Below are 20,902 nucleotides of genomic sequence, written 5' to 3'. Positions count from 1 at the left end.
GGGGTTACAGTGTTGAATATGAGGGGGTTTTAGTGTTGAATATGAGGGGGTTACAGTGTTGAATATGAGGGGGTTACAGTGTTGAATATGAGGGGGTTACAGTGTTGAATATGAGGGGGTTACATTGTTGAATATGAGGGGGTTACAGTGTTGAATATGATGGGGTTATGGTGTTGAATATGATGGGGTCACAGTGTTGAATATGAGGGGGTTATGGTGTTGACTCTGAGGGGGTTACGGTGTTGAATATGAGGGGGTTACAGTGTTGAATATGAGGGGGTTACAGTGTTGAATATGAGGGGGTTACAGTGTTGAATATGAGGGGGTTACAGTGTTGAATATGAGGTGGTTACAGTGTTGAATATGAGGGGGTCACAGTGTTGAATATGAGGGGGTTACGGTGTTGAATATGAGGGGGTTACAGTGTTGAATATGAGGGGGTCACAGTTTTGAATATGAGGGGGTCACAGTGTTGAATATGAGGGGGTCAACGTGTTGAATATGAGGGGATCAAAGTGTTGAATATGAGGGGGTTACAGTGTTGAATATGAGGGGGTTACAGTGTCGAATATGAGGGGGTTACGGTGTCGAATATGAGGGGGTTACGGTGTTGAATATGAGGGAGTTACAGTGTTGAATATGAGGGGGTCACAGTGTTGAATTTGAGGGGGTCACAGTGTTGAATATGAGGGGGTTACAGTGTTGAATATGAGGGGGTTACAGTGTTGAATATGAGGGGGTTACAGTGTTGAATATGAGGGGGTTACAGTGTTGAATATGAGGGGGTCACAGTGTTGAATCTGATGGGGTCAGAGTGTTGAATATGAGGGGGTTACAGTGTTGTATATGAGGGGGTTACAGTGTTGAATATGAGGGGGTTACAGTGTTGACTAAGAGGGGGTTACGGTGTTGACTAAGAGGGGTTTGCGGTTTTGACTATGATGAGGTTACATTTTTGACTATGAGGGATTTACGGTTAACAGGTACAGGCTACAAGGAGAGGGCTACTAGACAGTAAGCAGGTACAGGCTACAAGGAGAGGGGTACTAGACAGTTAGCAGGTACAGGCTACAAGGAGAGGGGTACTAGACAGTAAGCAGGTACAGGCTACAAGGAGAGGGGTACTAGACAGCAGGTACAGGCTACAAGGAGAGGGGTACTAGACAGCAGGTACAGGCTACAAGGAGAGGGGTACTTGACAGTTAGCAGGTACAGGCTACAAGGAGAGGGGTACAAGACAGTTAGCAGGTACAGGCTACAAGGAGAGGGGTACTAGACAGTTAGCAGGTACAGGCTACAAGGAGAGGGGTACAAGACAGTTAGCAGGTACAGGCTACAAGGAGAGGGGTACAAGACAGTTAGCAGGTACAGGCTACAAGGAGAGGGGTTCTAGACAGTTAGCAGGTACAGGCTACAAGGAGAGGGGTACAAGACAGTTAGCAGGTACAGGCTACAAGGAGAGGGGTTCTAGACAGTTAGCAGGTACAGGCTACAAGGAGAGGGGTTCTAGACAGTTAGCAGGTACAGGCTACAAGGAGATGGGTACTAGACAGCAGGTACAGGCTACAAGGAGAGGGGTTCTAGACAGTTAGCAGGTACAGGCTACAAGGAGAGGGGTACTAGACAGTTAGCAGGTACAGGCTACAAGGAGAGGGGTTCTAGACAGTTAGCAGGTACAGGCTACAAGGAGAGGGGTTCTAGACACCTAATATTATGCCCTAACTTACACTCCTGGGGAATTTTAATGTGTGTGTGTGTGCGTGTGTGTGTGTGTGTGTGTGTGTGTGTGTGTGTGTGTGTGTGTGTGTGTGTGTGTGTGTGTGTGTGTGTGTGTGTGTGTGTGTGTGTGTGTGTGTGTGTGTGTGTGTGTGTGTGTGTGTGTGTGTGTGTGTGTTTGTCAGATACCTTAGAAACCTTGAACAACCTGCACTTGCACAACATAGTGTGCCATTTAACTGACGCTCTTATCCAGAGCAACTGTTTAGTGCATTCATCTATAGTGATATGACTCAGATGCAGAATGTTAACAGTAGGGGCAGGACACCCATATAAAATACCTCACCTGTTGTGGCTGAATAGATGCGTCCTTCCATTCAGGAGCTTGGGCTGATTTCAAGGTTTTACTGCTAACCTACAAAGCATTACATGGGCTTGCTCCTACCTATCTTTCCGTTTTGTTCCTGCCATACATACCTACACGTACGCTACGGTCACAAGACGCAGGCCTCCTAATGGTCTCAGAATGGTCTGCCTATCCATGTGAGAGACGCAGACTCGGTCTCAACCTTCAAGTCTTTACTGAAGACTCATCTCTTCAGTGGGTCATATGATTGAGTGTAGTCTGGCCCAGGAGTGTGAAGGTGAATGGAAAGGCTCTGGAGCAACGAACCGCCCTTGCTGTCTCTGCCTGGCCGGTTCCCCTCTTTCCACTGGGATTCTTTGCCTCTAACCCTATTACAGAGTCACTGGCTTACTGGTGCTCTTTCATGCCGTCCCTAGGAGGGGTGTCACTTGAGTGGGTTGAGTCACAGATGTGATCTTACTGTCCAGTTTTGTGCCCCCTTTGGGTTCGTGCGGTGGAGGAAATCTTTGTGTGCTATACTCGGCCTTCTCTCAGGGTAGAAATATGGTGGTTTGAAGATATCCCTCGTGGTGTGGGGACTGTGCTTTGGCAAAGTTGAACAGTTGAAGTAGGAAGTTTACATACACTTTAGCCAACTACATTTAAACTCAGTTTTTCACAATTCCTGACATTTAATCCTCGTGACAATTCCTTATCTTAGGTCAGTTAGGATCACCACTTTATTTTAAGAATGTGAAATGTGAATAATAGAGATAATGATTTATTTCAGCTTTTATTTCTTTCATCACATTCCCAGTGGGTCAGAAGTTTACATACACTCAATTAGTATTTGCTAGCATTGCCTTTAAATTGTTGAACTTCGGACAAACTTTTCGGGTAGCTTTCCACAAGCTTCCCACAATAAGTTGGGTGAATTTTGGCCTCGTCTTCCTGACAGAGCTGGTGAAACTGAGTCAGGTTTGTAGGCCTCCTTGCTCACACACGCTTCTTCAGGTCTGCACACACATTTTCTATAGGATTGAGGTCAGGGCTTTGTGATGGACACTCCAATACCTTGACTTTGTTGTCCTTGAGCCATTTTGCCACAACTTTGGAAGTATGCTTGGGGTCAATGTCCATTTGGGAGACCCATTTGCAACCAAGCTTTAACTTCCTGACTGATGTCTTGAGATGTTGCTCCAATATATCCACAGAATTTTCCTACCTCATGATGCCATCTATTTTGTGAAGTGCACCAGTCCCTCCTGCAACAAAGCACCCCCACAACATGATGCTGCCACCCCTGTGCTTCACGGTTGGGATGGTGTTCTTTGGCTTGCAAGCCTCCCCCTTTTTCCTCTAAACATAACGATGGTCATTATGGACAAACAGTTCTATTTTTGTTTCATCAGGACATTTCTTCAAAAAGTACGATCTTTGTCCCCATGTGCAGTTGCAAACCGTAGTCTGGCTTTTTTTATGGCGGTTTTGGAGCAGTGGCTTCTTCCTTGCTGAGCAGCCTTTCAGGTTATTTCGCTATAGGACTCGTTTTACTGTGGATATAGATACTTTTGTACCTGTTTCCTCCAGCATCTTCACAAGGTCCTTTCCTGTTGTTCTGGGATTGAGTCACACTTTTCGCACCAAAGTATGTTCATCTCTAGGAGACAGAACGCGTCTCCTTCCTGAGCGGTATGACGGCTGCATGGTCCCGTGGTGTTTATACTTGAGTACTATTGTTTGTACAGATGAACGTGGTACCCGGAGGCGTTTGGAAATTGCACCCAAGGATGAACCAGACTTGTGGAGTTCTACAATTTTTTTCTCAGAGGTCTTGGCTGATTTCTTTTGATTTTCCCATGATGTCAAGCAAGGAGGTACAACGTTTGAAGGTAGGCCTTTAAATACATCCACAGGTACACCTCCAATTACTCAAATTATGTCAGAAGTTTCTAAAGCCAAGACATAATTTTCTAGAATTTTCCAAGCTGTTTAAAGGCACAGTCAACTTAGTGTATGTAAACTTCTGACCCACTGGAATTGTGATACAGTGAATTATAAGTGAAATAATCTGTATGAAAACAATTATTGGAAAAATAACTTGTCATGCACAAAGTAGATATCCTAACCGACTTGCCAAAACTATAGTTCGTTAACAAGACATTTGTGGAGTGGTTGAAAAACGAGGTTTAATGACTCCAACCTAAGTGTATGTAAACTTCCAACTTCAAATGTATATACAGTATATATCCTGCCTGGTTGTCCCTGTCTGGGGGTATCTTCGGACGGGGCCACAGAGTCCCCCGACCCCCCCCCCCCCTGTCTCAGCCTCCAGTATCTATGCTGCAATAGTCTATGTGCAGGGGGGCTAGGGTCAGTCTGTTATATCTGGTGTAATTCTCTCGTCTTATCTGCTGTCCTGTGTAAATTTAAGAATGCTTCTCTAAATCTCTCTCCCTCCCCTCCCGGAGGACCTGAGCCCTGGCTCCATGCCTCAGGACTACCTGGCCCAATGAGTCCTGATTGTCCCCAGTCCACCTGGTCATGCTGCTGCTCCAGTTTTACCTGTAATGCCTATGGCTAGGGAACGCTGACCTGTTCACCGAATGTGCTACCTTGTCCAGGAACAGCTGCTTTCAACTCTCTCTCTGTCTCTACTACATACTATAGGACTACATACTACATACTATAGGGCTACATACTACATACTATAGGACTACATACTATAGGACTACATACTATAGGACTACATACTATAGGACTACATACTACATACTATAGGACTACATACTACATACTATAGGACTAAATACTACATACTATAGGACTACATACTACATACTGTCGGGCTACATACTATAGGACTACATACTACATACTATAGGACTACATACTACATACTATAGGGCTACATACTATAGGACTAAATACCACATACTATAGGACTACATACTACATACTATAGGACTACATACTACATACTATAGGACTACATACTATGGGACTACATACTACATACTATAGGGCTACATACTATAGGACTACATACTACATACTATAAGACTAAATACTACATACTATAGGAATACATACTACATACTATAGGGCTACATACTATAGGACTACATACTATAGGACTACATACTACATACTATAGGACTACATAATACATACTATAGGGCTATATAGTATAGGACTACATACTACATACTATGGGACTACATACTACACACTATAGGGCTACATACTATAGGACTACATACTATAGGGCTACATACTATAGGACTACATACTATAGGACTACATACTACAGGACTACATACTACATACTATAGGAATAAATACTACATACTATAGGACTACATACTACATACTATAGGGCTACATACTATAGGACTACATACTATAGGACTACATACTACGGGACTACATACTACATACTATAGGGCTACATACTATAGGACTACATACTATGGGACTACATACTACAGGACTACATGCTACATACTATAGGGCTAAATACTATGGGACTACATACTACATACTATAGGACTACATACTACATACTATAGGGCTACATACTACATACTATAGGACTACATACTACACACTATAGGACTAAATACTACATACTATAGGGCTACATACTACATACTATAAGGCTACATACTATAGGACTACATACTACATACTATAGGACTACATACTACATGGCTACATACTATAGGACTACATAGTATAGGACTACATACTACAGGACTACATACTATATACTATAGGAATAAATACTACATACTATAGGACTACATACTACATACTATAGGGCTACATACTATAGGACTACATACTACTGGACTACATACTACATACTATAGGGCTACATACTATAGGACTACATACTATGGGACTACATACTACATACTACAGGACTACATACTACATACTATAGGGCTACATACTATGGGACTACATACTACATACTATAGGACTACATACTACATACTATAGGGCTACATACTACATACTATAGGACTACATACTACATACTATAGGACTACATACTACATACTATAGGGCTACATACTACATACTATAGGGCTACATACTACGTACTATAGGGCTACATACTACATACTATAGGACTACATACTACATACTATAGGGCTACATACTACATACTATAGGGCTACATACTACATACTATAGGACTACATACTACATACTATATGACTACATACTACATACTATAGGGCTACATACTACATACTATAGGGCTACATACTACACACTATAGGACTACATACTACATACTATAGGGCTACATAGTACATACTATAGGACTAAATACTACATACTATAGGACTACATACTACATACTATCGGGCTACATACTATAGGACTACATACTACATACTATAGGACTACATACTACATACTATAGGGCTACATACTATAGGACTAAATACTACATACTATAGGACTACATACTACATACTATAGGACTACATACTACATACTATAGGGCTACATACTATAGGACTACATACTACATACTATAGGACTACATACTACATACTATAGGGCTACATACTATAGGACTACATAATACATACTATAGGACTACATACTACATACTATAGGGCTACATAATATAGGACTACATACTACATACTATAGGACTACATACTACATACTATAGGACTACATACTACATACTATAGGACTACATACTACATACTACAGGACTACATACTATAGGACTACATACTACATACTATAGGACTACATACTACATACTATAGGGCTACATAATATAGGACTACATACTACATACTATAGGACTACATACTACATACTATAGGACTAAATACTACATACTATAGGACTACATACTACATATTACAGGACTACATACTATAGGACTACATACTACATACTATAGGACTACATACTACATACTATAGGACTAAATACTACATACTATAGGACTACATACTACATATTACAGGACTACATACTATAGGACTACATACTACATACTATAGGACTACATACTACATACTATAGGACTACATACTACATACTATAGGACTACATACTACATACTATAGGGCTACATACTACATACTACATATGATAGGGCTACATACTATAGGACTACATACTACATACTACATACTATAGGGCTACATACTACATACTACATACTATAGGACTACATACTACATACTACAGGACTACATACTACATACTACAGGACTACATACTACATACTACATACTATAGGACTACATACTACATACTATAGGACTACATACTACATACTATAGGACTACATACTACATACTACAGGACTACATACTACATACTACATACTATAGGACTACATACTACATACTATAGGACTACATACTACATACTACATACTATAGGACTACATACTACATACTATAGCTAATCAAAAGCATTTAGCTACGAACGCCTGTTCTCACCATTTTCCGTTGAATTAATCTAACTTTCTTTCATGGCAACTCATAAGCAGGCCATGTCCTATTTGTTTCATAGTCGATGTGTAATCATATTTCATGACAGTGTAACGGTTAGCTTTGTTTACAGAGTGATGAAAGAACACAATATGTCTGCCAGGGAATGCTATTCTGATATGTCAGATGATGAAGAGTTAGACCAGAAAGTCAGAGCCATTAAGGCAAGGATGCCCCATGCAGGCTTTAGAATGACCAGAGGAAGTCTCAGAGCAACGGGCCATCGTGTACAATGGAGAAGAGTTAGACTAGAAAGTCATGCCATGCCGGCTTTAAGATGGGCCATCGTGTACAATGGAGAAGAGTTAGGGAGTCTCTGCAGCGTGTAGATGGTGCAGGTATCATTGCCAGAATGATCCAGCGTTGTTGTATTGCTCGGCAAAGATACTCTGTTCCTGCTCCCCTGTCTCTCATCCACACTGATACAAATCACACATTGATAAGGTACTAAGATGTATAATGTCTCCATCAAATCTAATAAGTTATTTTTACATGTTTTATTCTTACTTATTCGAAGACAAATGTTCAATGATGTATGAAATTTGAGTTGCTCATCAACTGGTAACACATAAATAATGAAGCTGGTTAAACATTTCTCTTTTAATTCCAATACTTTTTTTCAAGATACAACAGGTCAGTATATTATTTCGTATGCATATTGCATATTTCCCATCACCTAATGAACAACCACAATACCAGTCTGGTGTAAAGCACATGTCCCATCACCTAATGAACAACCACAATACCAGTCTGGTGTAAAGCACATGTCCCATCACCTAATGAACAACCACAATACCAGTCTGGTGTAAAGCACATGTCCCATCACCTAATGAACAACCACAATACCAGTCTGGTGTAAAGCACATGTCCCATCACCTAATGAACAACCACAATACCAGTCTGGTGTAAAGCACATGTCCCATCACCTAATGAACAACCACAATACCAGTCTGGTGTAAAGCACATGTCCCATCACCTAATGAACAACCACAATACCAGTCTGGTGTAAAGCACATGTCCCATCACCTAATGAACAACCACAATACCAGTCTGGTGTAAAGCACATGTCCCATCACCTAATGAACAACCACAATACCAGTCTGGTGTTCAGCTTTCTGGGCTGTATTGACGTATCCTGAAAATGACATCTGCTGCTTCAGATTGAACGGTCATATCTCAGTTATTGTTTTCAAATCTACAAAAATATATATATTTTCTTTACTTTCAGAGTGCGAGTCGATCAAGGGGTGGAACATGTAGATATTGCCAGATGTTCCCTGTCCGAGGAACAGGCCGTGGAGTGTCCATAACAAGAGAGGTAATTCAACTGTTCTGTGTTCTTTTCTCTCTTCCTCTCTGTCTTGTTGTACATGGAACCTGTCTCACATGCACAGTTTGGAGGAAGATACCTTGACCTGTCAAATTCTATCCACCTCTTCTGTGTGGGAAATGTGTTCCTACCTCGTCTGCGGGCAGATCTGCAGCATTTCACAGAGAGTTGGAATAATCACCCTTTAAATACAAAGGTGAACCTGACACCTCACCAGCTGTGGAATGTTGGAATGCACCTGTGCACATTGTTGTTTTTGCCTGAGCACTACCCAGCTGATTCAAATGATCCAGTTATCATCAAGTGGTATTCATGTCTAATAATGACATTATCTTCTATTGTTTTGTCCTCATGTGTCTGTTTTTCAGCATAAAGTACTCTGTAGCCACTTAGTGTGGACACCAGGTGAGACAACACACACACACAATAACAGTCTCTCTCCTTCACTCCATCCCTCTCCCCCTTCTCCCTAAATCTTCTAGGTTATATCAGCTGTGTCGGTGAACCCCTCCCACATCTGAACTGGCTGACATGGAGGGCACATCATGATCAGAGGTGAGAGGTCACTGGTGGGGGTCAACAGGAAGTATTATTAAAGAGATGCTTTACATTGAAATACAGATAGAGATGCAGTAGTCTCAGAGTTAATGATCCCAGGTCAGTTTATATTATACAGGAAGTATTATTAAAGAGATGTAGTAGTCCCAGAGTTAATGATCCCTGGTCAGTTTATATTATACAGGAAGTAATACTAAAGAGATGCAGTAGTCCCAGAGTTAATGATCCCAGGACAGTTTATATTATACAGGAAGTATTACTAAAGAGATGCAGTAGTCCCAGAGTTAATGATCCCAGGACAGTTTATATTATACAGGAAGTATTACTAAAGAGATGCAGTAGTCCCAGAGTTAATGATCCCAGGACAGTTTATATTATACAGGAAGTATTACTAAAGAGATGCAGTAGTCCCAGAGTTAATGATCCCAGGACAGTTTATATTATACAGGAAGTATTATTAAAGAGATGCAGTAGTCCCAGAGTTAATGATCCAGGGTCAGTTTATATTATACAGGAAGTATTATTAAAGAGATGTAGTAGTCCCAGAGTTAATGATCCCAGGTCAGTTTATATTATACAGGAAGTATTACTAAAGAGATGTAGTAGTCTCAGAGTTAATGATCCCAGGTCAGTTTATATTATACAGGAAGTATTACTAAAGAGATGTAGTAGTCTCAGAGTTAATGATCCCAGGTCAGTTTATATTATACAGGAAGTATTATTAAAGAGATGGAGTAGTCCCAGAGTTAATGATCCCAGGTCAGTTAATATTATACAGGAAGTATTATGATAGAGATGTAGTAGTCCCAGAGTTAATGATCCAGGGTCAGTTTATATTATACAGGAAGTATTAATAAAGAGATGTAGTAGTCCCAGAGTTAATGATCCAGGGTCAGTTTATATTATACAGGAAGTATTATTAAAGAGATGCAGTAGTCCCAGAGTTAATGATTCAGGGTCAGTTTATATTATACAGGAAGTATTACTAAAGAGATGTAGTAGTCCCAGAGTTAATGATCCAGGGTCAGTTTATATTATACAGGAAGTATTACTAAAGAGATGTAGTAGTCCCAGAGTTAATGATCCCAGGTCAGTTTATATTATACAGGAAGTATTATTAAAGAGATGTAGTAGTCCCAGAGTTAATGATCCAGGGTCAGTTTATATTATACAGGAAGTATTATGATAGAGATGTAGTAGTCCCAGAGTTAATGATCCCAGGTCAGTTTATATTATACAGGAAGTATTATTAAAGAGATGTAGTAGTCCCAGAGTTAATGATCCAGGGTCAGTTTTGCATTTCACCTCCTGATGATTAAGATGACTGACCATGTTTGAATAAAAAAAACAAAGCTTAATCATTAATCATCATCTCTGTCCATCTGTCTCTCGTTTGATGTGAGAGAGGAAGCCAGTCCCGTCATCGCCACCTGCTCTTAAGATAACCTTTGGGCCAACTGGGGGCCCCAGGCTGGTTAGGAGACACTGCTAGAAACACTGTAATTGTGATAAACTGAGAGAATATATGAGGGTAGCACTGTAATTCATTAGTCATATTCTGTCTGCCTTCGTTCTTACCTCTTTCCCTTTCTGTCTTCTGCCTCTCTTCCTTCTTCCTCGTTTTATAATGCACACCAGATATGTGCATTGAAGTACAGATTTGGAACTTGTATTTATAATATAATATTACAATTATCATAATGATAATGCATGTGTTATGTATTTATAACACCTGGATAATGAACTTCTTTCAATAAAGCGTTTCACATTCTCCACTGGTTGAAATTAAGTGTCTCATTGAAATACTATCCTGTGTCCTCAGATTAATGCAGACGAAGGGAGTTAGATATGCATAGGTGTATTTCTGTATATATGAATTATAAACCAGACTTTACTTAAGTCATGTTTCTAGTCTATTGCGTAGTTACAATGTGTATTCATTGATGTCCCAGGAGCAGGAGTGGTAAACACTGTTGAAGTGGATAATTGTAATACAAACATGCAGATACAGCATCATTCAGAGAATGGAGTTTGATACACCTGGTATTGGATATGACTGTAAAGTAATGAGTTTGATACACCTGGTATTGGATATGACTGTAAAGTAATGAGTTTGATACAACTGGTATTGGATATGACTGTAAAGTAATGAGTTTGATACACCTGGTATTGGATATGGCTGTAAAGTAATGAGTTTGATACACCTGGTATTGGATATGACTGTAAAGTAATGAGTTTGATACACCTGGTATTGGATATGACTGTAAAGTAATGAGTTTGATACAACTGGTATTGGATATGACTTTAAAGTAATGAGTTTGATACACCTGGCATTGGATATGACTGAAAAAGAATGTCTCAGAGATTCATACCTGAACCGCACCTTTACTTGCCAAGGAAGAGTAGATGATCAGTGAATATATTCAATGTACAGGCTACAATGTGGGGATCTCACGCATGGTAATAACTACAGTACATGTGTATATAGGACTTGCATTCTTGGCACAATAAAGTTATTATATTATACTCTATCCATAGGCTTCATTAAAGCCATTCAGACTTGAAGTTGATACAACAACTATGATAGCTGAGGTTTATAGATAAGTTCTGAACTAAAATTCACACCAAACATTTTAGAGTCCATACACAGATCGGCTACATACTGTAGCTAGCTACACATCCATAGGCATACAGTTATTTTGATCCTCAACTACACAATAAGAAAGTAAATAGTTAGCTAGCTATGTTACTTCAGCTGCATTGCACGACAAGGCAAGTTTACACAATTGTACATTAAATTTGCAGTAAATGCTTTAGCTAGCTAGATTCTTTACATCCACTGTTTCCCAAGACGACAGCCTGGTTTGCTGGTTTTCTCAGGAGTCCCTAAAATATTAAACAACATGAATTAGCTTTCCAATCTTTGGGGATCTCAGACGATAGGAAAGAGAGGTTGAATAGGCTAGTAATAGGTGATGCAACAATTTTGGCCGGAAAATTTAGAAAGGGAGGGTCCAGATTGTCTAGCCCGACTGATTCGCAGGGATACAGACTTTTCAGTTCTTTCAGAATATCAGCTGTCTGGATTTGGGTGAAGAGCAACCAGGCATCCTCTACTGGCGGGATGAGGTCAATATTCTTCCAGGATACCCGGGCCAGGTCGATTAGAAAGCTCACTGAAGTGTTTTAGGGAGTGTTTGAAAGTGATGAGGGGTGGTCGTTTCCATTACACATGCAGGCAGTGATCACTGAGATCCTGGTTAAAGACAGCAGAGGTATATTTAGAGGGCAGGTTGGTCAGGATGATATCTAATAGGGTGCCCATGTTTTAGGGTTGTACCTGGTACCTGGTAGGTTCCTTGATAATTTGTGTGAGATTGAAGGCATCTAGCTTAGATTGTAGGATGTCCGGGGTGTTAAGCATGTCCCAGTTTAGGTCACCTAACAGTACGAACTCTGAAGATAGATGGGGGGGCAATCAATTCACATATGGTGTCCAGGGCACAGCTGGGGGCAGAAGGTGGTCTATAGCAAGCGGCAACGGTGAAAGACTTGTTTCTGGAAAGGTGGATTTTAGATGCTCAAATTGTTTGGGTACAGACCTGGATAGTACGACAGAACTCAGATTGCAGCTCCGCTCCCTTTGGCAGTTCTATCTTGTCGGAAAATGTTATAGTTCGGGATGGATATTTCAGGGTTTTTGGTGGCCTTCCTAAGCCAGGACTCAGACATGGCTAGGACACGGGGTTAGCAGAGTATGCTAAAGCAGTGAATAAAACAAACTTAGGGAGGAGGCTTCTAATGTTTCCATGGATGAAACCAATGCTTTTACGATTACAGAAGTCAACAAATGAGAGCACCTGGGGAATAAGAGTGATGCTGGAGGCTGCAGGGCCTGGGGAATGGGAGTGGAGCTGGGTGTTCCAGGGCCTGTGGTTAACCTCTACATCACCAGAGGAACAGAGGAGGAGTAGGATAAGGGTACGGCTAACGGCTAAAGGCTATAAGAACTGGTCGTCTAGTGCGTTCGGAACAGAGAGTTAAAGGACCAGGTTTCTGGTTGCGAAATAATATAGTCAAGACATAATGTACAGACAAGGGTATGGTAGAATGTGAGTACAGTGGAGGTAAACCTAGGCATTGAGTGACAATGAGAGAGGTTTTGTCTCTAGAGGCACCATTAAAGCCAGTTGTGGTCACCACATGTGTGGGGGGTGGAACATAAGGGCTAGCTAAGGCATATTGAGCAGGGCTGCAGGCTCTACAATGAAATAAGACAACAATTACTAACCAAAACAGAAATAGATAAGGCATATTGACATTAGGGAGAGACATGCGTAGCCGAGTGATCATAAGGTCCAGTGAATAGCTAGGCGAGCTGGAGGCACAGCGATTCAGACAGCTAGCGGGCCGGGGATAGCAGCAGGCTAGCAGATGGGCTTCAGGGGGGCGTCGCAATGGGAGAGTCTGATGAAACCCCCTTGGAAGGTTACATCGGCAGACCAGTCGTGATGGATCAGCGGGGCTCCGTGTCAGCAGCAAAGGGTTCAGGCCAATTGGCAGAAGAGTTATTGAAGCCCAGTAATTATCTGATGGATCTCTTCGGTTGGCCGGGAGATGGGTTCTAGCTCGAGGCTAGCTCCAGGCTAACTGGTGCTTGCTTCGGGACAGAAACCACCTTGGATGGTTAAGTCGGTAGACCAGTCTTAATGGATCGGCGGGGCTCCGTGTCGGCAGCAAAGGGACCAGCCCAATTGAAGCCTAGGGATAGCTTGATGTAATCTCTTCGGCAAGTCGGGAGATGGGCCTAGTTCTTGGCTAGCTCCAGGCTAACTGGTGCTTGCTTTGGGACAGAGAGGTTAGATAGGAGTAGCCACACGGATAGCAGCTAGCTGAGATGAGCCAGAGTAAAGATTCAGAGCTTGTGGTTGGAATCCAGAGATGTGGTAGAGAAAAGCAGTATGGGTGATATCCGCTAGCAGTGGCTAACTGACTACTAGCTAGTAGCTAGTTAACTGACTAGCTTCTGAGCGGGGTTCCGGTTCAGCAGATCTATACCACATTGGGTGAGGCGGGTTGCAGGAAAGTATGTTCAGTCCGTAGATGGAAAATTAGATTAAAAATAACAAAAATACATTTGAAGTTGGAAGTTTACTTAAGCTTAGGTTGGAGGCATTAAAACTTGTTTTTCAACCACTTTACAAATTTGTTGTTAACAAACTATAGTTTTGGCAAGTCAGTTAGGACATCTACTTTGTGCATAACACAAGTAATTTTTCCAATAATTGTTTACAGACAGATTAGTTCACTTCTAATTCACTGTATCACAATTCCAGTGGGTCAGAAGTTTACATACACTAAGATGACTGTGCCTTTAAATAGCTTGGAAAATTCCAGAAAATTATGTCATGGATTTAGAAGCTTCTGTCAGGCTAATTGACATCATTTGAGTCAATTGGAGGTGTACCTGTGTATGTATTTTAAGGCCTATCTTCAAACTCAGTGCCTCTCTGATTGATTGACATCATGGTCATACCGCTCAGAGAGGAGACGCGTTCTGTCTCCTAGAGATGAACGTACTTTGGTGCGAAAAGTGAAAATCAATCCCAGAACAACAGCAAAGGACCTTGTGAAGATGCTGGAGGAAACAGGTACAAAATTATCTATATCCACAGTAAAAATGAGTCCTATATCGACATAACCTGAAAGGCCGCTCAGCAAGGAAGAAGCCACGACTCCAAAACCAGAGCAGCTCACAGATCACTAGCCCATCTGTAAACAGCCCATCCAACTACCTCATCCCCATACTGTATTTATGTATTTATCTTGCTCCTTTGCACCCCAGTATCGCTACTTGCACATTCAACTTCTGCACATCTACCATTCCAGTGTTTAATTGCTATATTGTAATTCCTTTGCCACCATGGCCTATTTATTGCCTTACCTCCCTTATCTTACCTCATTTGCACTCACTGTATATAGACTTTTCTTTTGTTCTACTGTATTGTTGACTGTGTGTTTTGTTTATTCCATGTGTAACTCTGTGTTGTTGTATGTGTCGAACTGATGTGCTTTATCACAACCCCCAACATTCCGCTGAAAAGGAAGCGCGGGAAATTCAAAAATATATTTTTTAAATATTTAACTTTCACACATTAACAAGTCCAATACAGCAAATGAAAGATAAACATCTTGTTAATCTACCCATCGTGTCCGATTTTTTTAATGTTTTACAGCGAAAACACACCATATATTGATGTTAGATCACCACCAAATCCAAAAAAACATAGTCACAAAAGCAGAATTAGAGATAAAATTAATCACTAACCTTTGATAATCTTCATCAGATGACACTCATAGGACATCATGTTACACAATACATTTATGTTTTGTTCGATAATATGCATATTTATATCCACAAATCTCGGTTTACAGTAATTACAGAGAGCCACGTCATATAACAGAAATACTCATCATAAACTTTGACGAAAGATACACGTTTTACATATAATTAAAGATACACTGGTTCTTAATGCAACTGCTGTGTCAGATTTTTTTTTAAACGTTACGAAAAAAAGCATACCATGCAATAATCTGAGACAGCACTCAGACGTAAATATATTTCTCCGCCATGTTGGAGTCAATACAAAATTACATCATAAATATTCCCTTACCTTTGATGATCTTTCATCAGAATGCAGTGCAAGGAATCCTAGTTCCGCAATAAATTGTTGTTTTGTTCCATAATGTCCATTACTAGTGTCCAATTAGCTACTTTTGCAAGCAGGTTTAGTTCACATGTCCAAAAGCTGGCGCTGGTCCAGGCGAACTCGGACGAAAACTTCAAAAAGCTATATTCCAGGTCGAATAAACTGGTCAAACTAAGTAGAGAATCAATCTTCAGGATGTAATTATCATATATATCCAATAACGTTCCAACCGGAGCATTCGTTTTGTCTACAGAGTATTGGAACGTAAGACGATATAATGACTACTGCGCGTAACCAGGAACTGGCATTCTGCCAGACCAGTGACTCAAATAGCTGCCATCTGGTTCCACACTAGAGGCCTCATTCCACGTTCTACTGACTGTTGACATCTAGTGGAAGGCGTAGGAAGTGCGAACAGATCCATATCTTATTTGGATGTGAATAGGCAATGAATTGAAAATCAAATAGCCCCAGAATTTCCACTTACTGTTTGGAAGTTTGCCTGCCCTATGAGTTCTGTTATACTCACAGACATAATTCAAACCGTTTTAGAAACTTCAGAGTGTTTTCTATCCAATAGTAAATATGCAGATATTAACAATCTATTAGAGTAGGAGTCAGTTCACTATGGGCACGCAATTCATTCAAAGCAAAAATGCCCCTATCCCTAAAAGGATAATTATCTTGGCCAGGTCGCAGTTGTAAATGAGAACTTGTTCTCAACTAGCCTATCTGGTAAATAAAGGTGAAATAAATAAAAATAAGATCGCCATCTTGGAAATGGTAATGTGGGTGTAATTGAACAGGCATTCCGTTGCTACGCCATCTTGGAAGTGGTGATGTGGGTGTAATTGAACAGGCATTCCGTTGCTCCGCCATCTTGGAAGTGGTGATGTGGGTGTAATTGAACAGTCATTCCTTGCCAGCATTAGACCATTACTCTCTATGGCAGCTGTTGAAAATGGTGTGCATGTGCGCGTGTGCGCTAGTGTGTTGGTGGTGTGTGCAGATGCACGTGTGCGCGCCTGTTCATGATTGTTGTGCACTTGCGATCACAAAAAAATCAAGCTCATTGCAACGGGTCCAATTAAGGACTAATTAAGATCCTAATGTCTGGTTCAATATAATTGATTAAGAAATCAATTAGGTTTTAACATCTAGTAGTTCTGCTAACAAAGAATGTCAATGCCTTGAACCTGCCTTTGTGGTCTGAGGACAGAGAGATGACATGTCTGTTCTAGCCTGCAGCTCAAATGGCAATCTATTCCCAATATAGTGGACTAGTTTTAACCAGTTAGGCACCGAAATACTGTCGGAAATAGGTCGCTATTTGGGACTCTTAATTGTCAGTGTGGCAGTGTTTATTTAAACAGTAACTGTAGAGATGAATCACAGGAATAACGAGGGATATAGAAGATCACACTGTGTATAAATATGAGTAGAGACAAATATTATAGCCCCAAGGCATTAGGGCGTTCTAGTCTGATGATACTGGCAGATAAAACAGATAAGCCACAGAGCATCTGATCTTTAAATACGGTACTCATGTTAAATATTCAGTGGGAAAAACAGAATGGGAAAGAGACTGTCTGTCCCCAATGGCACGCTATTCCCTATATACTTTTGACCAGAGCCCTATGGGACACTATAAAGGGAATAGTGTGCCATATGTGATACAGCTCTCTGTTCGATCGCTGGACAGCCTGTGAGTATGCGGTTCACTGAGGCAACACAGCAGCAACTTGACAGCGTACTGGATCACACAGAGCAGCAACTTGACAGCATGGCCCACCTGATACAAAATCACACAGCAGCAACTTGACAACATGGTCCACCTGGTACTAGATCACACAGAGCAGCAACTAGACAGCATGGCCCACCTGATACAAGATCACACAGCAGCAACTTGACAGCGTGGCCCACCTGGTACTAGATCACACAGAGCAGCAACTTGACAGCGTGGCCCACCTGGTACTAGATCACACAGAGCAGCAACTTGACAGCATGGCCCACCTGGTACAAGATCACACAGCAGCAACTTGACAGCATGGCCCACCTGGTACAAGATCACACAGCAGCAACTTGACAGCGTGGCCCACCTGGTACTAGATCACACAGAGCAGCAACTTGACAGCATGGCCCACCTGGTACAAGATCACACAGCAGCAACTTGACAGCATGGAACACCTGGTACAAGATCACACAGCAGCAACTTGACAGCGTGGCCCACCTGGTACAAGATAACACGGCAGCAACTTGACAGCGTGGCCCACCTGGTACTAGATCACACAGAGCAGCAAATTGACAGATTGGCCCACCTGGTACTAGATCACACTGCAGCAACTTGACAGCATGGGCCACCTGGTATTAGATCACACAGCAGCAACTTGACAGCATGGCCCACCTGGTACTAGATCACAGAGAGGAGCAACTTGACAGCATGGCCCACCTGGTACTAGATCACACAGCAGCAACTTGACAGCATGGCCACCTGGTACTAGATCACACAGCAGCAACTTGACAGCATGGCCCACCTGGTACTAGATCACACAGCAGCAACTTGACAGCATGGTCCATCTGGTACTAGACCACACAGAGCAGTAACTTGACAGCATGGTCCACCTGGTACTAGACCACACAGAGCAGCACCTTGACAGCATGGCCCACCTGGTACAAGATCACACAGCAGCAACTTGACAGCATGGCCCACCTGGTACTAGATCACACAGCAGCAACTTGACAGCATACTAGATCACACAGAGCAGCAACTTGACAGCATGGCATACCTGATACAAGATCACACAGCAGCAACTTGACAGCATGGCACACCTGGTACTAGATCACACAGAGCAGCAACTTGACAGCACGGTCCACCTGGTACTAGATCACACAGAGCAGCAACTTGACAGCATGACCCACATGGTACTAGATCACACAGAGCAGCAACTAGACAGCATGACCCACCTGATACAAGATCACACAGCAGCAACTTGACAGCATGGCCCACCTGGTACTAGACCACACAGAGCAGCAACTTGACAGCATGGTCCACCTGGTACCAGATCACACAGAGCAGCAACTTGACAGCATGGCCCACCTAGTACTAGACCACACAGAGCAGCAACTTGACAGCATGGTCCACCTGGTACTAGATCACACAGAGCAGCAACTTGACAGCATGGCCCACCTGGTACAAGATCACAGAGCAGCAACTTGACAGCATGGCCCACCTGATACAAGATCACACAGCAGCAACTTGACAGCATGGCCCACCTGGTACTAGATCACACAGAGCAGCAACTTGACAGCATGGCCCACCTGGTACAAGATCACACAGCAGCAACTTGACAGCATGGCCCACCTGGTACAAGATCACACAGCAGCAACTTGACAGCATGGCCCACCTGGTACAAGATCACACAGCAGCAACTTGACAGCATGGCCCACCTGGTACAAGATCACACAGCAGAAACTTGACAGCATTGCACACCTGGTACTAGATCAGACAGCAGCAACTTGACAGCGTGGCCCACCTGGTACAAGATAACACAGCAGCAACTTGACAGCGTGGCCCACCTGGTACTAGATCACACAGAGCAACAACTTGACAGATTGGCCCACCTAGTACTAGATCACACAGCAGCAACTTGACAGCATGGGCCACCTGGTACTAGATCACACAGCAGCAACTTGACAGCATGGCCCACCTGGTACTAGATCACAGAGAGCAGCAACTTGAGCTGTCAAGTTGCTGCTCTCTGTGATCTAGTACCCTTGACAGTTGCTGCTGTGACAGCATGGCCCACCTGGTACTAGATCACACAGCAGCAACTTGACAGCATTGCCCACCTGGTACTAGATCACACAGAGCAGCAACTTGACAGCATGGCCCAAATGATACAAGATCACACAGCAGCAACTTGACAGCATGGCCCACCTGGTACTAGACCACACAGAGCAGCAACTTGACAACATGGCCCACCTGGTACTAGATCACACAGCAGCAACTTGACAGCATGGCCCACCTGGTACAAGATCACACAGCAGCAACTTGACAGCGTGGCCCACCTGGTACAAGATCACACAGCAGAAACTTGACAGCGTGGCCACCTAGTACTATATCACACAGAGCAGCAACTTGACAGCATGGCCCACCTGGTACTAGATCACACAGCAGCAACTTGACAGCATGGTCCACCTGGTACTAGACCACACAGAGCAGTAACTTGACAGCATGGTCCACCTGGTACTAGACCACACAGAGCAGAAACTTGACAGCATGGCCAAACTGGTACTAGATAACACAGCAGCAACTTGAAAGCATGGCTCACCTGGTACTAGATCACACAGCAGCAACTTGACAGCATGGCCCACCTGGTACAAGATCACACAGCAGAAACTTGACAGCATTGCACACCTGGTACTAGATCAGACAGCAGCAACTTGACAGCGTGGCCCACCTGGTACAAGATAACACAGCAGCAACTTGACAGCGTGGCCCACCTGGTACTAGATCACACAGAGCAACAACTTGACAGATTGGCCCACCTAGTACTAGATCACACAGCAGCAACTTGACAGCATGGGCCACCTGGTACTAGATCACACAGCAGCAACTTGACAGCATGGCCCACCTGGTACTAGATCACAGAGAGCAGCAACTTGAGCTGTCAAGTTGCTGCTCTCTGTGATCTAGTAC

Source organism: Oncorhynchus masou, chromosome 32, assembly GCF_036934945.1.
Source record: "Oncorhynchus masou masou isolate Uvic2021 chromosome 32, UVic_Omas_1.1, whole genome shotgun sequence".
Taxonomy (NCBI): Eukaryota; Metazoa; Chordata; class Actinopteri; order Salmoniformes; family Salmonidae; genus Oncorhynchus; species Oncorhynchus masou.
This window is presented reverse-complemented; position numbering follows the sequence as displayed.